Source organism: Numida meleagris, chromosome 16 (assembly GCF_002078875.1).
Source record: "Numida meleagris isolate 19003 breed g44 Domestic line chromosome 16, NumMel1.0, whole genome shotgun sequence".
Lineage (NCBI taxonomy): Eukaryota > Metazoa > Chordata > Aves > Galliformes > Numididae > Numida > Numida meleagris.
This window is the reverse complement of record NC_034424.1, coordinates 4285227-4302091: the sequence shown is the minus strand read 5'-3', so window position 1 is coordinate 4302091 and position 16865 is coordinate 4285227. Positions and strand designations below refer to the sequence as shown.

Genomic DNA, 16865 nt, shown 5'->3' with positions numbered 1-16865 from the left:
CCTCCGCTCTGCTGCAGTTCTGCACCCACCGTTGCTCATCCCAAGTCCTCTATAGAGCTTGGAACCCTTCTATGACACCTAGTTAGCCAGTGACCTGAAAGCCTCATTAATTCCCTCTCAATGTTGCACGGCCTCTCTGAGATTCCAGAACCTCCTGTGACCTCTGTGCAATTGTTTTAACAAAAATGCTGAAGGCACGTTGTCTTCCCATTTCATAGCTTTAATGTCCTTAGCACCACGTTTCAAGCCCTCATCAGAATCCAGACAGAGCACCAGAAGAACATGAGTTCTTCAGATTTAAATTCAGTCTCTGCCCATTCAGTCCTATGTGACCTTGCTAAACCACTCATCACTAGATCCTTTGAAGATTCAGTTCCTCCATCTGCTCCATTAAGAGGGAGCCAGTTCCATCAGGCTGAGCACACTGGAGTTCATGAGCAACTTGAACACAGGTGGGGACTGAATAAGGACTAGAACAGTGTGAGCACTCTGTGCTTTGAGTATCTGGGCAGCTCTGCAAAAAAATGAAGCTTCTGAGCTTGGTGTTTTCCTCTACACAGCACTCTTGGTCAGCCCTCCTCTTATGCTCTATGTCTTTCAGGTAATCCCATAGAACCATGGAATGATTTAGGTTGGAGGATACTTTAAAGATCATGTAGTTCCAACCCTCAAGCCACGGCAGGGTTGCCAACCACAAGATCAGAGTGACCAGGATCCCATCCAACCTGGCCCTGAATGCCCCCAGAGATGAGGCACCCACAACTTCTCTGGGCAGCCTGTGCCAGCACTTCACCACCCTCTGAGTAAAAAATGTCTCTAATCTAACATAAATCTACCCTCTTCTACTTTAAAGCCATTTCTCCTTGTCCTATCACTAATCCCATGTTCTGTGAGATCCTACAACACCCATTTCTTCTACCCCATAAAGACATTATAGAATCATTAAAGTTGGAAAGGATCTCTCAGATCACCCAGTCCACCCCCAACCCATCCAACCGTGCCCACTGACCATGTCCCTCAGTGCTACATCCCCATGGCTCTGGAACACCTCCAGGGACAGTGACCCCACTGCTCCCTGGGCATCCTGTGCCAGTGCAGCACCGCTCTTTCTGAGAAATGTTCCCTGAAATCCAACCTGAATGTCCCCAGCACAACTTAAGGCCATCACTTTTCATTCTATTGCTGTTATCTGGGAGCAGAGGCTGACCCTTACCTTACCACAACATCCTTTCAGGGATTGTAGGGAGTTTTGAGGTCTCCCTTGAGCATCTCTTCTCCAGACTGAACCATTCCAGTTCTCTCAGCCACTCCCCATAAGACTTGTGCTCCAGACCCTTCACAGCTCCATTGCCCATCTTTGGACACCTTCCAGGACCTCATCCTCTTCAAGTGAACTAAATGGAGGCTGGGAGAACAGAGACAGGAGGCTGTCACAGACCAAGAGGCAGTTGAGGGACACGTGCCCAGGATGGGTGTGCATGTTAACAGGTCCAGGTGCGTGCAGTCACTAACACAGAGATTAAATAATGTTCAGTGAAATCTAGAGGCCTACATGGCTCCAAAGAAGGGAGGACTGCTCTGCTAACATGCTTCTCCACTTGAGTCCCTGTAGTGAGGTGATTGCTTTAGTTGCACAGAAACACATCGAAAGGGAAAAAGCAGGAAAGACACTAGCACAAGAAATCACGGGACAGCTGAACCGAGCCAGGTATCCATCAGGGAAGTGGGATGCCGAAGAGTTTGGTGTCCTTGATTTGCAGTAGATGACCTGAACAGAAAGGCGTACTGATATCCTAACCTTTCAGCATCCTCATGCAGCCTGTGGTTTGATGTTATTCACATTGTGGGATTATGAATAAGAGTTCGCAATAATTAATATCCCACCTCGTATGCACAAACACGGAAGACTCTGATTGTCCTGCTTCTCTCCTGGCCCAAATGCTTGGATCCAGTTTTCCCCTCTGTGCTTTAAGCACACTGCTGGGCTGCTGTCTTTAGCCTCCATAGTAGCAGCATAAAACCTTTATTGGATTTCACATTGCCCTTCTACACACAAGACAACTGCCATCTTCGGTACAGATGGAATGAAGAACTCAAGATTTAGCTTGGCAGTTTTCTAATCTGCTTCTGGGACCATTTAAAGAGAAAGGCAGCAGGTAAAGACGCAGTGGTTGGCTGAGGGCAGCAGCGATGGATGGCTCCAGCTCATACCTCAGTGTCACCGCATCGCAACCAGGAGCTGCTCATCCTTGGAGCTGTGACTTCAGGCACTTTTGATGGGACTTGCATGCTTAAAGGCTGGAGCTCATCTCATAAAGCAGACGCGTGAAGTGCCGGGCATTTACACTCGGATTGTTGAAAGCATATGGTCATGGGGCCGTGGAGGGTGTTTCTCTGATTCAAACGCAAAAATATGCACTGCATCTAAATTGACACTGCAAACTGACCCGAACCTGGCATTAGAGAAGATTAAATTAACCCCCAGCAATAGCTCCATATTACAAAAATGGTTAGATCTTAATAAATTGAAAATGATAACAGCGGCAAAAGCCGTACATTTTCCCTCATGTTCCTTTATTGCTGTAACACTTCTTTCCAGTTTGTTGCTTCCGTGGGTTTTATTAGCACATTTCAGTGGAGTAGATTTGCTCTGAAGTGATAAAAGCCGACTGTAATCAGAAAGCTTTATGTTATCTGCAGCAAACAATGGTAAATGCCACCTGAGAAGGGCTCCGTTCAATGCCTTCATTACAGTGATTAGTCTAAGACGCTGGGAGATAGCAACAAACTTCAAACTTGCTGATAACAGACTTTGTTGAGAACACAATAAACATCGAACACCCTGTACTTCAACCAGCAAAGAGACATCTCTGCACTGAATGCACCTCTGCCTGATCAATACATGGCAGAGCAAGCCTGGCATGCTGTGTAACGAGGCATCCCCATGCATGCTATGCAATGAGGTGTCCCACCTGTGCTCATGACAAAGCCATCTCCATGCATGCAGCAGCAAAGGGCTGCGTGCCAAGCAAGGAACCCATGCTCCCATTCAGCCAAGCACTCATTTTGGTGCAACTGCATGAAATGTACTCACAGAAGGGAAGAAGGGATTTGAGCAGTACAGGGCCAGCTGCTCCGTGCTGTGACTGGCACACCATCCTTATTGAAACACACTTGCTTCCTTGCTCTGTTGACAAATGCAAAAGGCAGAAATCTTAAATAGATCCGGGAAGAGCAATCCCGCTGCCAAAAGGTTAGTTTTGAAGTGTTTGACATTTTCTTCCAGAGCTGAGCAAATCATTTATCTGATTAATTTAGTTTTCTTTCTGTTTGCAAGTTGTCCAGGAGCTGTTGCTGAGATTTGCTCAAATTCATTTGTTATCTGAAGTTCCTGCCTAGGTCTGCAGCTTGTTTATGGGCAGTTTGTTATAAGCAGTCACAAAATTTAGAGCTCTGCTGATTGCTCCTGATTGGGTGTATGAGGCAGGATATTGTTTTAGCTCTTTGATGGGGTGATCTAATCCTTTCCATTTGATTCCTGATGTGACTGCGTGTGAAATTTAGTTTCTACAAGCAGTCTTTGCCATTTGCCTGTAGGTCACCACAGCTGCAAACACTTCTGCCTTTCCCAAGTGCTCCTGAGGCTGCAAAGGGCTGTTTGGATGATGCAGTCTGAGGGCCTGAGATTTCTTAAGCATGTCCACTCTTGGGCATGAAGATGGCAAACTGATGGGACATTCTTGATGAGATCCCCAGGGTCAGAGCTGGACGGGGCCCTGAGCACTGAGGGTGCTGTGGGTGTCCCTGGGCACTGCAGGGAGTGGGACCAGATGGCCAAAGGTCCCTTTGGACTCAAATGGTTCTGTGATTCTATGGACAACACAGTATATTCTATTTTCCAGCCCAGCAGTGATAACTGATACACTGGATGGAAACACAGTTTGGATTTTAATGTGCTAAAGCAAATTAAGGATTATTTAAATCAGAAATTCATGTTTTTTTGAAAGTGAGAAAGCACTTCTAACTTCCCTGTCCCATTTTCACAACTTACACATCCCATTCATTGACCTGTTAAATTTCTACCCTCAAAAAGCAGTTTTCCAAAGTAAACTAGAAAGTAGTGCCACGTGATGCACGGAGAAAGAAGAATTACAGCAATATACCTGCATGCAGGATGACATCAGAGTGGGGATAATGAATCTGAGGTTTGCATAATTGGGAACGATATATACTCGGGCTGGAGGGCTTGCCTCATTGTTCAGCACTCAGCAAATAATTTTATGAAATTACATCCATATTTTTCTGCTTTGTAAGAATAATTTGAGTAACTTTGTTTATCCTTTCAGTAGCTCTTGGCGTGTCTTGCTGATGCACGCATTCCTGCAGACTCGGTGCCGGAGCATTTGGATGTGGGGGGTGTGGGCTGAGGCACTTTTTAATAGAGACAGAAAGGAACAGGAATTTCTGGTCTGTGGAAAACTCTGACATTTTGAAATAAATAACTTTTGCGAAGCACGATGAACAGTCATACTCGTGAAGTTCTCTGCCAACATTTTTGTCAGGAGTCTTGGTTCAATGCCATCAAGACGTGTTTTTTCAATAACGTCCAATCGCTTCAGTTTGGTAATACAAAAACAAAATGAGCAAAGTCCAAATGAAAGCTGCAGACCTTTTAATTAAGATATGATAGATTATATAAACCTGCTACGCTTACCGCATCACAATGAGCCTGCAAGCAGCGGCTGGAAGAGTGGCAATGGATCAGGAACAGAAGCATTTCCCATTCTGAGGGCCCTGCTCCAGCCATACCATAATTTCTGTGAAAAGCCCCCACTGCAATAACAAAAGCTGCCAACTGCCTGTTGATCACAGGAGTCCCAGCATGCACACAGCGTGCTACATACACGGCGTCACTCCGTCCGCTAGGCATTACTCTTTTGCTCTGTGATATTATTAGTATACAGAAATCAGATAGGAAATTGCTTTTGTATGTGGGTTACTCCAAAAAGTAATGCCTCCCATTTACTTGTACTGAAACCACGATGACTACGAAGAGCACAATAACACTATTTGATAGAGGAAGTTCTCAGCTACAAAACACTATTTTTCAAAATTATTACCACCATTAGCTCTACATTTTCACTAGCAATGAACAAGAGAGTGCATGCCATGCTCTGCGTCAGCAGAAGTGGCCCACTCTTGCTGTTACCACTGCTGGAACTCACCACCCACTGCCTCTCTGTGCTGACATCCTGTAATGCAATGGAATGGAAAGAGCAGCAATGACAGCAGAGCAGCAAAGTCCCAGGCTACAGCAAGTAAGGATTTGTTCAAATACAACAGCCCTGAGCACAGAAATAAAGGAAAGATGCTGCTTACCTTCAGAAGGCCTCAAGTATGCAGGGCTCCCCAAGGGGATGCTCTTGTTTCCACTGCCAACCCTTAAAGGGTCTGGGAAGGGGTGGATCCAGGATCAGGTACATTGCATGCATCTGTGCTCCCCTGGGTTGGCCCTGCCTTCCCACCAGGTGCTCATTCACTGCTTCAAGCTGTGACTTAGCATTTTGCTACACATCTACTGTTTGGTCTCCATAAATGTTTGGCAAGTGTCGATAAATGTCGATGGGCGCCATATTTTTTGCACTGAGGAATTCAATTCCACATCTTTGCTCCATCTGCGCTTCCATTCTGATGCCATTCTGTCAGACTGCCCCTCTGCTGCTATCTGTTGCCACATGGCAACAAAATATAATGGAATACTGGTGGGAAGGTTCAACCTCTACTGCTATACCACCAACATCCACCTCCAATGTTGTGGGCTGACATCATAAAATGGAAGGCATTAGTTTTGGAGCAGTCCTCGTAATAATAATGGGAAAAAATCCCTTGAAGACTCCATCGCAGATGGATCAGAATCTCCAGCATTTCCACTGTCACTATGTAGTTAAACAGTTTGGCATATATTCTAAATCCTTCTCTCAATGCGTTATACAGAAGAGTGGCATCTGCAGTTATTAAAGTTGCCTGACACCTCTCATTATTAAAACACTGTTGTCAGTTAATTATAATTTTGCCAAAATTTAACCATTTAGGCTGACGTTTTCCTTGCTGTCAATCTTCCCGAGACATGTTTGTATCTGAATGCTTTGATGTAAAACATCAGAGCTACATTTCCAAGAAACCAAACACCGCCGCGCCAAACCAAACTCAACTTCTCCAACTGCGATTTTGATTTAACGTGTGTCCAGTGATTAAAGGATGGTTAGAAGGAATGGCAGAGAAAAAAAGTTAAAAATAACCCAAACCCCAAATATCTTGTTTCACTTCAATGTGAATATTTTTATCTTGCTTTAAAGAAAGAAAGAAAAAGAACAAGAATAAAACTGCCTTCTTTTCTCTCATTCTCCTTTCAGGTCCCCTTGTTGGTCTGACTCCCCCCTGCTTGCTTCTAGAGTGGCTTTATCAGTCTCTGCCTCTTTCCTCTGAAGTCCTCATTGCCTCCTCGTTGAGCACACTTTGAACAATAGTTCTCTAATTGCTCTTCAGAGAAAACTCCTGAACAACCTGGAAGGGCCCTCTAGCTGTTTCAGGGGAAAGGGATCATTTTCAGTAAAGGTTATCGTTTAAAATGGAAGCTGAACTGATTTTCTAATATTCAGACTGGGAGATATTTGTGTCGGTGAAAGCTGTTTTGTTTGGTGTACATCCAGCTCCCAGTACAACCAGATCCAAGCCTGGAGATGGCCATTCAATACGTGCCACCACCTCCTTCAGCTGACCTTGGGACTACTCAGTTCCAGAGGATCGTAGAATCATAGAATGGAGATCTGGGCAGGTTGAGCTCTTTTTCTTTGATCAGGACATGAAAGGACGCACTGTCACGTGGAGCTGCCCTACGATGTGAGCAGGGTTCATCTATGGATTGGGAAGTGCCTCTTCCCCATTTGGTCACCTCGGTCTGATCTTGAAAATCTCCTGCTGGACATGGCACGAAGTGACTGCCACTGGAGCATCTCAGTTAGATGGCCAAACTGAAGCACAAGGTTTTCTAATGGGGAAATTGTAATTACTTTTTTTTTTAATCAGCAATGGGAAAGTGGAGGAAAATTCCATGTATTGTCTTGGATCAGTTAAAAACCCCTCAAGCTGACTGATGTTGAGAAACTTCATTTAATACCTGCATATTTAAATTTAAATCTGACTTAGGCTGGAAATGTTTTTTTCCAAATAAACAATTTCACTGTATTTTACTAAAACCACCCTAAAACATGCAGCAATCTGCTATGAGTCCGCTGGTCCCATAGGAATCTAATGCCCACATAAAGCCCTAAAACAAGGCAAGTCCTGGCTCCAGAGGGCTGCGAAGAAGCCTCTGTGATGGGAACATCTCCCCAAATTCCACTGGAGGTCAGTGCAGCACTGCAGTTCTGCCTGGAATACGATGTCCTTTTTACTCTGATCTAGTGCTACAGCTCAACGCAAACCCCTGTAGAGCTGTTTTTAAACTAGATTTGTATAGTAATAAATATGGGCTTAAGAACTGTGTTTGGTGGTTATATTAGGAACATCCTAGCAGGGATATGAGTATCTAAACTCGTTTGGGTGTTATTCTTTTTTTTTCTGTTGTTGTTGTGGCGGTTGTTTTTCAGCAGCTCAGGGTGTTTTTTTCTTGCAGAGTAAAATTACTTGGAACACAAAAGGAGAACATTTTGTGACATTTTTTCATAGCTCCAGAGCACAGCACTGTCTTCCCACCAGATCAGCAGAGATAGGTACAGTCCAGCACATGCCCTACAGACTCAGGGGCTCTGGACCACAACAATTTTTATAAGAATTTCAATGTAAATTTGCCCAAATCAGTGCTTTTCCTCCCTTTTCTTCCTTTACCTTTCTCCCTTTTCTGGTCATAGAAATTGACTGATAGAGAGGACCCTAGCCAAAGGTTTTGGAGTCCCACAAGTACAACCAGTACCAAACAATAACCAACACAGTATATACTCCAGTAAGGATGCTTCAGGCTCTTGAGCTGCCCTTGAGGTTATCAGGCAGGTCCTCAGTCCAACGCCTTACTGCTTCTGCTCCAGGTTTAGCTGAATGCTGCCCACAGTTGTTGCAGAGCTGTGCCCAGAGCCATGTGGTGGTCATCAAGGTGAATTTGAAGCCACTGTTGTGCACATGGGAAGCAGGTCCCTTGCTCCTGCTCTCTGATTTCGTTTTTCAGCTATATTGATCAGAAAGCTCATTAGGAAAAGGAGCTAGTGTTCAATTAGTGGAACAACAAGTTTTACTGCGGGCTACCCGCCTCGTGTCCTTGCACCCTTGCCTTATTTTCCTGCTTGGTTCCTACAGGAATACACTTCTGTGTGAGCCCCTTTGCTTCCAGTCTGCTCAGCCCATTTTTTGCATTTACAGACCCAAATATAGCACCTATCCAGCACCTCACTTAACCCTTCCCTACAAACATCCCCCCAATACAAACTGGGGGATGAAAGGATTGACGGCAGCCCTGCTGAGAAAGACTTGGGGGTACTGACGGATGGCAAGCTGGACATGAGCCAGCAGTGTGCCTTCACAGCCCAGAAAGCCAGCTGTATCCTGGGCTGCATCAAAAGAAGCGTGGCCAGCAGGGCAAGGGAGAGGATCTGCCCCTCTGCTCTGCGCTGCAGAGACCTCACCTGGAGCACTGCTTCCAGATGTGGAGTTCTCAGTATGAGAGAGACACAGACCTGTTGGAGTGCGTCCAGAGGAGGGACAAAAAATGCTCCAAGGGATGGAACACCTCCCTGCGAGGACAGGCTGAGAGCTGGGGCTGTGCAGCCTGGAGAAGAGAAGGATACGAGGAGAGCTGAGAGCAGCCTGCCAGTATCTAAAAGGGAGCTACAGGAAAGAAGGGGACAGACTCTTTAGCAGGGTTTGTTTTGATAGAACAAGGGGAAATGGCTTCAAGCTCAAAGAATGTAGAGTTAGGTTGGATATAAGGAAAAAGTCTTTTACAGTGAGGGTGGTGGGGCACTGGCACACGTTGCCCAGAGGTGTGGTTGATGCCCTATCTCTGGAGACTTTCAAGGCCTGGCTGGATCAGGCCCTGGACAACCTGATCTAGCTGTGCATGTCCCTGTTCATTGCAGGGGAGATGGACTAGATGACCCTCAGAGATCCCTTCCAACTCTAAGGATTCTGTGATTCTACGACCTCCCTGCAACTGTCTTATCTTCCAGTGCCATATTTCCCCCCAGTACAGAAACCTTTGGTGTTTGAAACAGATCATCTCTCCTAGTCCAACAGGTCTCTGTAACAGCTGATTAACGTAACAGTATTTTCTGTTCTAAATCCTGTGATCCCTGTGTCTTTCCCATGCTTTCATTCATCAAAAAGCTCCTTATAGGCCAGAACTAGGAAAGCTGGAAGATTTGGCTTTGTTTTCAGAATTAGCAAGTCTCTTTCTCCCATGTAATCTTGTACAAAATATATTTGTTTTATATTTCTCTGCCCTTTTCCGTGAGTTATTTTATGCTAATAGTTCCCTAAGTATTATTAATTAGATTTCTTTAAGTAAGAGAAAGTTCTTGAAAGTTAATTAAAAGTTGCACGCGGTAATTGTACAAAAGTAGCTTTTCCATTCTGAAAATTAAACCTTTATAATTAAAATCCAATATTCATTTAAAGATTCAAAGGGGGTGTTTATTACTCATTTATTATTATTTATTTTTGCCACTTCGGAACAGCGATTGTTCCAGCAGAGGGAAATCAATCCAGCCCAGCGCTGGGGCCCCCTCCCTCCTGTCCCCTCTCTGGAAATGGGACGTTTCCATCACCCCAGTTATGTCACCCTTCCTGGAAATGCAGGAATCCTGAATGGAGAGATGGGGACACGCGCTCGTGCAAATCCTCATCTCCTCCCTTACAGCCTGTCACCTCGTTTCCCCAAGATGTAAAACATATTTTTTATTATCTCATCGTTGGAATATAGATTTCAGAAGCTATCAGCATCTCCAGCAAGAGGCTACTTACTGTACATTCAAATAACACCAAGGCTGGATATCAAAACTGATGCAGGCTTGGCACGGCCAGGGTGGCAGACACATCAGGGAGAGGGTTTGGATGCTGCTGTAAACCTCAAGAGGCACCATTCATGGGAGCACATCTGTCCACATCAGGATGGCAATGCCCTAGGCAGCTGGAGGGGAAGGAGCTACACTGGAAGCAATCAAACCCAATGGGCTGATGATTTGCTCCCACATCAGGTCCTGGGCTAACGTGCTCAAAGGAGCAGATTTTCAGAGGTGACTCCGGTTTGGCCATCAAACCGTCAACATAAGGGAAGGGATAGGATTTTCCTTACTAAGCATTTCTTGGGCATCAAGCCTGCATGTGCAAGCCCAGTTGGCTACGCATGCTTAGGCCTATCCTTAGATTCCCTTGAGAGTCCAAGTGTAAATTCACTTTGCAAAAGTCTGGCTGGCCCAAGCCCGGCCAACCTCCACTACATAATGGGGGCTAATTGTCATCTTCCTCTTTCAACTTTAGATGTGGCCAAATCTTTGTGGCAAAATCGTCTTCTCATGTATTCTGCATGGTGTGAACAAGCTTGCATAGGACTTCTTGTGCTTCAGAGGTCAGTAATTAGATAGACATGATATTAAGTTATTAGTCATTGTGCTGAGCTAATGTCACCCATTTCTCTTTGAATGGTTTTTCCCTCAGTAAAATGCATGGCATGCCAATAAAACGAGAGAACTGTAATAACCAGAATATAATTAATAATTATCAATAATGAATGCACAATCAACACAGAACTCCTTGTGATATGTTTAGGAAATGGATGGTTCCCTTGTGCACCTGCTTCAGCAGTAAAGTTAATGCAAGCTGTTTTTACTGAGCTACTATTTTGCGGATACCAGAGGCATAAGAAGGAAGAAACTCTGTTTAAGAGCCAAGAGTAGTGACATGATGAGGAATTACCTGAATGTTTTAAAAACTGGAAGCATTTAGGTCAAATGCGAAAGAAAGGCTTTAACAACAGAGAGAGTGCTGTGAGCAAACAGAACGAACTCCGGTAATAGGAGTGTCACCAACAAAAATAATCAAGAATAAACAAAATCCGTGTTGAATTAGCACAGAGGGAGATCTCATTTGTCCTTGGGCTGCATGATAGGAAGGAATTTTTCTAATGATGCTATTATTACAGTGTACTAGGGCAGCACACTGAGACCCTCATCAAGATAAGGGCTGTTGTGGCAGCTTTCTAGGACAGGACGTGCAAGTATTACACGAGATGCAACTTAAAGATCTTCTGGTCAGAATAGACACAGCTGTCATCTCTCTGCTGCTCAGTCAAGGTCACAGTACCCAATTCAGGAAAGCAGAGTGCATCCCTGTGAGCATCAGCCAAACCATCCTCCTCCTTCTGGGGTCATGTCCCACCCCAGTTTTGCAGAATTGCAGAATATTGTGAGCTGGAAGGGACCCACAGGATAATTGAGTTCAGCTCCTGGTGGCTCAACATGGGACCATCCAAATCATAGAATCATAGAATCACGTAGGTTGGAAAAGGCCTCTAAGATCTCCAAGTCCAGTCCCAACGGACCCCACCGTGCTCACTGACACATCCCTCAGTGCCACATCTCCACGGTTCTGGAACACCTCCAGGGACCCTACCACTCCCCACAGCCTGTGCCAGTGCATCACTGCTCTTTCTGAGAAGAAACGTTCCCTCATACCCAACCTGAACCTCCTCTGGTGCAATGTAAGGCCATCACCTCTCATCCTATTGCTGCTGTCTGGGAGCAGAGGCCGACCCCCACCTGCCCACAACCTCCTTTCAAGGAGCTGTAGAGAGCAAAGTGTGCCCCTTGGCTCTATTCCATTCTGCTGTGGGAGTCATCAGAGTCTGCTCCAAGGCTGGGGAAATGCTGACTGCCATCCGTGCCCCAGGACACTGCTATCCTCCCACCTTGCCTCTGGTAGATGGTAATTGGAAATGGGCTGAAACAGGTCAAAATAAGAAAAACTGCAAAGGGATTTTGCCTTTTAGCCAAAGTCAGGTCTTCTGGCATCATCATTGCAGCAGAACCCGGATATGTGGACTGGGATCCATTCCACCCAGCTCTGTCCAACCAGCTGCCTCCAGAGGGGGCATTCACCCCAAAAAGCATCTGTAGAAGTACTTGAGGGTTAGACATCAGTTTCTGAACATCACCTTTAGCTCTGTTGCATCCCACCCCTAACATCCCTATCTGTGTGACTCTGAGAAGCCATTTACCAGCGCTGCGCCTCGGTTTGTTTCCCTGGGGCTGATATTTCCAACTTTCGAAAGAGAGAAAAATCATTCCTGAATATTAACACCTGCGTAGCAAGGACTCTGATAAAGACGATTACAGAAATAAACCACCGGTTGATAACCAAATGCAAAAAAAAAAGGGAAATGATTATTCCTCTAGCATTATCTGCATGTTCTGCACTGGTACATTTTAAGGCAATCTCAGCTGAAAAGATAAAGACGTAGCCATCCCTATAAACAAGGATATTTCATTCAATAGATAGAAAGCTCTAAAGGGTTCCAGCTTTGCTGAAGCACTGAGACACTGAGAATTGAAAGAGGTGGGAAGAATTAATTAGACGTCAGATATTATCCCGGTAAATAAAAGTAATAAGTGAAGCTCTGAAAAGGAAGATGTGATTCATATTCAAGCATTTACCAAATAAACAGCTGCTGATTCTCCTATCTAGCCCAGTCCTTATCCTTTAAGGCTGCAATAAGTGACCTCTTAATCCCAGGCAAAAGACTGCATGAGCATCTGGAATTGAAAAAGAAAGCATATTTCCTTCACTATTCCAATTTCCACTCAATTTCAGTATAAAGTTGTTTGTGTCTCTTTTTTTTTTTCCTTCTGGTTCCTACAGCAATGTGCATTTGATGATGAGATTTTGTGGATCTGAACGCTTTCACGGCCTCTATTTTTTTTCTTCTCTCTAAATAAAGACATGCCTGACCTCCCTACACCGAGCAGGAGCACTGCAGTCCTTCTGCTTGGTTATATCTCCATTGTACTGGCCATGCTCTTAGAGCACTTATAGCAATAATTTCTTGGCATGATGGACAGACTCAGCAATAACCTGATCCTGCAATGCACTGAATAAACACTTTAGCATTTAGTACATGGACACTAATGTGCTGGGAAGTAATTGCTTAGAGGTTCCCCGCTTCAATATAATAATGCAGGGATTGCATTTATACAGCATACAGCAGAGGAAAAAAAAAAATTGCTGTTGGCCAAACTTCCTGTCTCCCATTTTGATTAGAGCAGGAGGAGAGAGGTGGAGGTAAGCAGAGGGTGATCCCGGGTTATCAGATCCTCTGAGAACAGCTGTGGGGAGAAATTCCACCCACTTCAGCTCATTTTACACCGGCGTCACCGAGGGAAGGAGCTGACCATTATAGCCTCCTTCACAATAGCAGTGCTGAAACCAGTGAAAGATTAAAAAGCCTATGCTGGCTTGGCACAAAAAAAAAAAGAAGTGTCTTCTCCAGTAAATACATAAACATGCAGCAGCAATTCCCCGGGTGTGCTGAGCTTAAAAAAAGCTCAGCAGAGTTAGCAGAAGGAGAATGAACTGCGTGGAAGCACCAAAGTTTTGCATTTCCACTTATGCGAGTAATTACTCCAGCCCTCATCAACATGGCTCTGCTTAAATAGCGTTTATAAATTAGAGACGCCCTAACTTTAAATGGAAACTAATTTAGGTATTTCCTTTAATATTAAAAAGTTTTTCCCTGGATGCTTTGGGCTCATAAATGATTATGAAACAGTTTTGCTACTTCCTTGTTTTTTTCCCCTTTGCCGTTCCCCCTTTCTAAGCACTGCAAATGACTCCTGAGCAACTTGCAGGGGGGTGGTCACCTGTAGAATACGGGAAAGCAGTTAAAAAACATGCTCTCTTTTAAATATTTTATTTTAGAATTGCTCCAAAAAAAAAAAAATAATCAGAAGACTAAAATAAAATAAAAAGAACAGCTTTCCCAATGTATTATTAATACCAATAAATGGGAGCTGGCGGATTTAAAAGCTAAGATGTAATGCATTTTCCTGGAGCAGTGAGCCTTTAAACAAGTTCCAGTTATTGAGATTGTGTAGTAAAAGCTGGTAAAATGAAATATCTTTTCAGATAGGATAATAAAGACAGGCTGTATTAACATACCCTTCCCAGGAAACACAAGCACGGGGGAAACGTTTGCCATTCTTTATAGACTCGGTCATGGGAAGCTGGCACGTGTCCTGCAGAACTTCATTCTAACTCCCAGGTAACACCGTGATGGGAAGGCAGACAGGGAAGGCCGTGGCCCTGCTGAAGCTGTCCTTGGGGATGTGTTTTCTCAAGCACATGCATTGCATCTGGGCAGAATATTTTGTCTTTATGGAGCATCAGCACAAAGCTGGGCATCGCTTTACACCAGCACCTCTGTGGGGCTTCAGCGTTCCAGGTTCTGTCACCCACGGCACAGACAGGGACAGGGCACTCACCTTGTAGGGTCAGAGCAGTGGGATGCCAGGGTATGTCTGAACATTCTTACACCTCATTCATCCCTGAGCAGTGACCATGTCCTGTGCCCTGCTCAGAGCAGAAGCCAGCCTGGTGCTGTGCCCATCCAGGGAAACTGAGGCAAGAGGATGCGAGCATCAGGACATGCAAAGGCTTGGAATGAAACTCTTGTCAAGACTTACCAATGCCATCAGCAAGCACTATAGGCAGAAGTCAGAGCCCATATGAATGGGTGACTGAAGGAGGGTGGTATGGAATGGGGGGAGGAGATGCTAGAGATGGGGCAGGGCTGGATGCTGGTGGTGAAGCAGCATCTGAGCTCTCTGAGCAGCATGGCTTGTCTTGCACCTTGTATTTTGGCCCTGTCCCACATTAAAATCTGTGCTCTGTAATTGCCAGCATCTCCCTATTGCTTTGACTATTTGCTGCTTTTAAGTTTATTTGTTAATTCCAATATCACTTATGACAGAACAGCTTTTATTCTACTCATACAACCTCCCAGTATCTTTGCATTCCCCTCTGGTAAAGACTGCTGCAGAAGCATTGCGAAGTCACTTTGTGCTTTCCATACACTTCTTAATTGTTCCCCTCCCTGTAGCTGCAGCAAGCTCAGTGCAGGCAGACCACTCCTAACACACCAAGTCTCCTGCTATGTACATGCATATCCAGCATTTCTCCTGCACATTTCCAGCCTGCTCCATTTCCATCCCATTTTCCCTGCTGCAATCCGCACTCCCACTGGCCTCACTAGGGAATCAAGGCAGATTTGGGGTTGCAGGAGAGGGCACTTAACTCCTTCCAGCTGAAATGTCTGTCCTACAGTTCCCCAAAGGGTTAAGCTACATGCCAACCCGAAGCAGGTAAAGTCTGGCCAGGAGCACCTTGCCCACTGGGGAAGGTGGTTGTGTACATCCCACTGAAATGCAACAACTTTAATCACTGGTGAGAAACTCATCAGTGATTGCACCCTGCTGAGCCCAAGAAAACGAAATCCATCTTTTTGATGTCACTTTTTTTGGATAAGTCTCTTTGCTCTTGGTGGTCCTGGGGGTCAGCATCATCTGCATATGAGTACAGAGAGCACCACAAGCATCTCCTCTGCCTCCAGAGCTGCTCAGCTGCATGCTAAGAGCACAGCAATGCGTCTGCAACTGCTGGGGAAAGAGCGCTTTTAAAGGTAAAGAAAGAGATTTAAGGACAGAGGGAAAAATGAGCAGAGATAAGGCTGAGACAGTGTCAAAGAGATGGAATATACATCTCAGGGAAAATCTAAAAGCAGATCATTACCCAAAAAATACTAGCTGTAAGCAACAGTTTGCAGTGCAGAAGGAATATTTAACCAGCAGTGTTTCGATAGTCCATTTCCTTCAGTTTTCTTCCATTGAGGGGTAATATTATTCAGAGGTTAGAAATGGAAACTTGGAGGTTTTGTGGTGGGATGCTGGAGTACAGTCCTGATTCTGCCCTTGCTCCATGATGCTTCTGACTCGTTAACCCCCTCTGTGCACTGGGAACTGCTGGGTTAGGAGCTGCACGCTCCCAAAGCAAAGACAGCACTTGCATCAAAGCGTGTATACACATAGGAATTAATTCAGATAACCATGGAACGGCTGTTTGGGGTCAGACCCAAGGTTCCCATCAACATATCCTCTCTTAACAAAGGTGCATCCAGCAGGATATTTACAGAGTAATCCTTCCCCTGCTGCAACCCTCCAGCTTCCACTTTGCTCTTCAGAAGCCTCTGTGACCCAGAAATGGTATTTTGTGCTTAAAAAAACCCAAAAGATGGGCTGTGAATTTAAATGTTGCGGCGTCTTTTCTCTTGCAGGTGGCATGCCTTACTCCTGTTTGGTTTAGATCACTTTCAAGTAGATTAAACTAAACCGGTACGCAGCGCTCTTATTATAGAATAAGTGCTCACAGAGAGAGCTATTCAGGAATAATTGTTCTGATTTAAACATTTCAGAATAATTCCACACAAAGGCAAGTTGTGAGCAGAGAGGCGGCGGGTTGATGTGGCATACAGATGGGGAGCTCAAGGAGTCGTAGATTCATTAAGGTTGGAAAAGACCTCTAAGATCCTCCAGTCCAACCGTCTACCCACCACCACTATTGCCCAGTAGACCATTTCCCTCAGTTTCTTGAATGCTTCCAGGGATGGTGACTCCCCCTCAAGCTGGAGTCCCCACTACAAATGTGAGTGCATCCAGCTGGGAGCAGGAACACCCCAGGTGACCAATATGTCCAATGAAAGCGAGCATGCTTACTGTGATTCTGACCATTAAATACGCTCAGCTAACTACTCCTGAGTGAGGCACAGAGCA

At 45.0% G+C, this 16865-nt stretch overlaps 1 long non-coding RNA gene across 1 annotated transcript; it reads right to left on the bottom strand.

Moving 5' to 3' along the window:
* LOC110406960 lies at positions 1508–5414 on the bottom strand. Its single transcript, XR_002443658.1, has 3 exons — positions 5380–5414; positions 3095–3187; positions 1508–2453 (listed from the first exon to the last, which is right to left on the bottom strand). It is a non-coding gene; the product is annotated as an uncharacterized LOC110406960 (long non-coding RNA).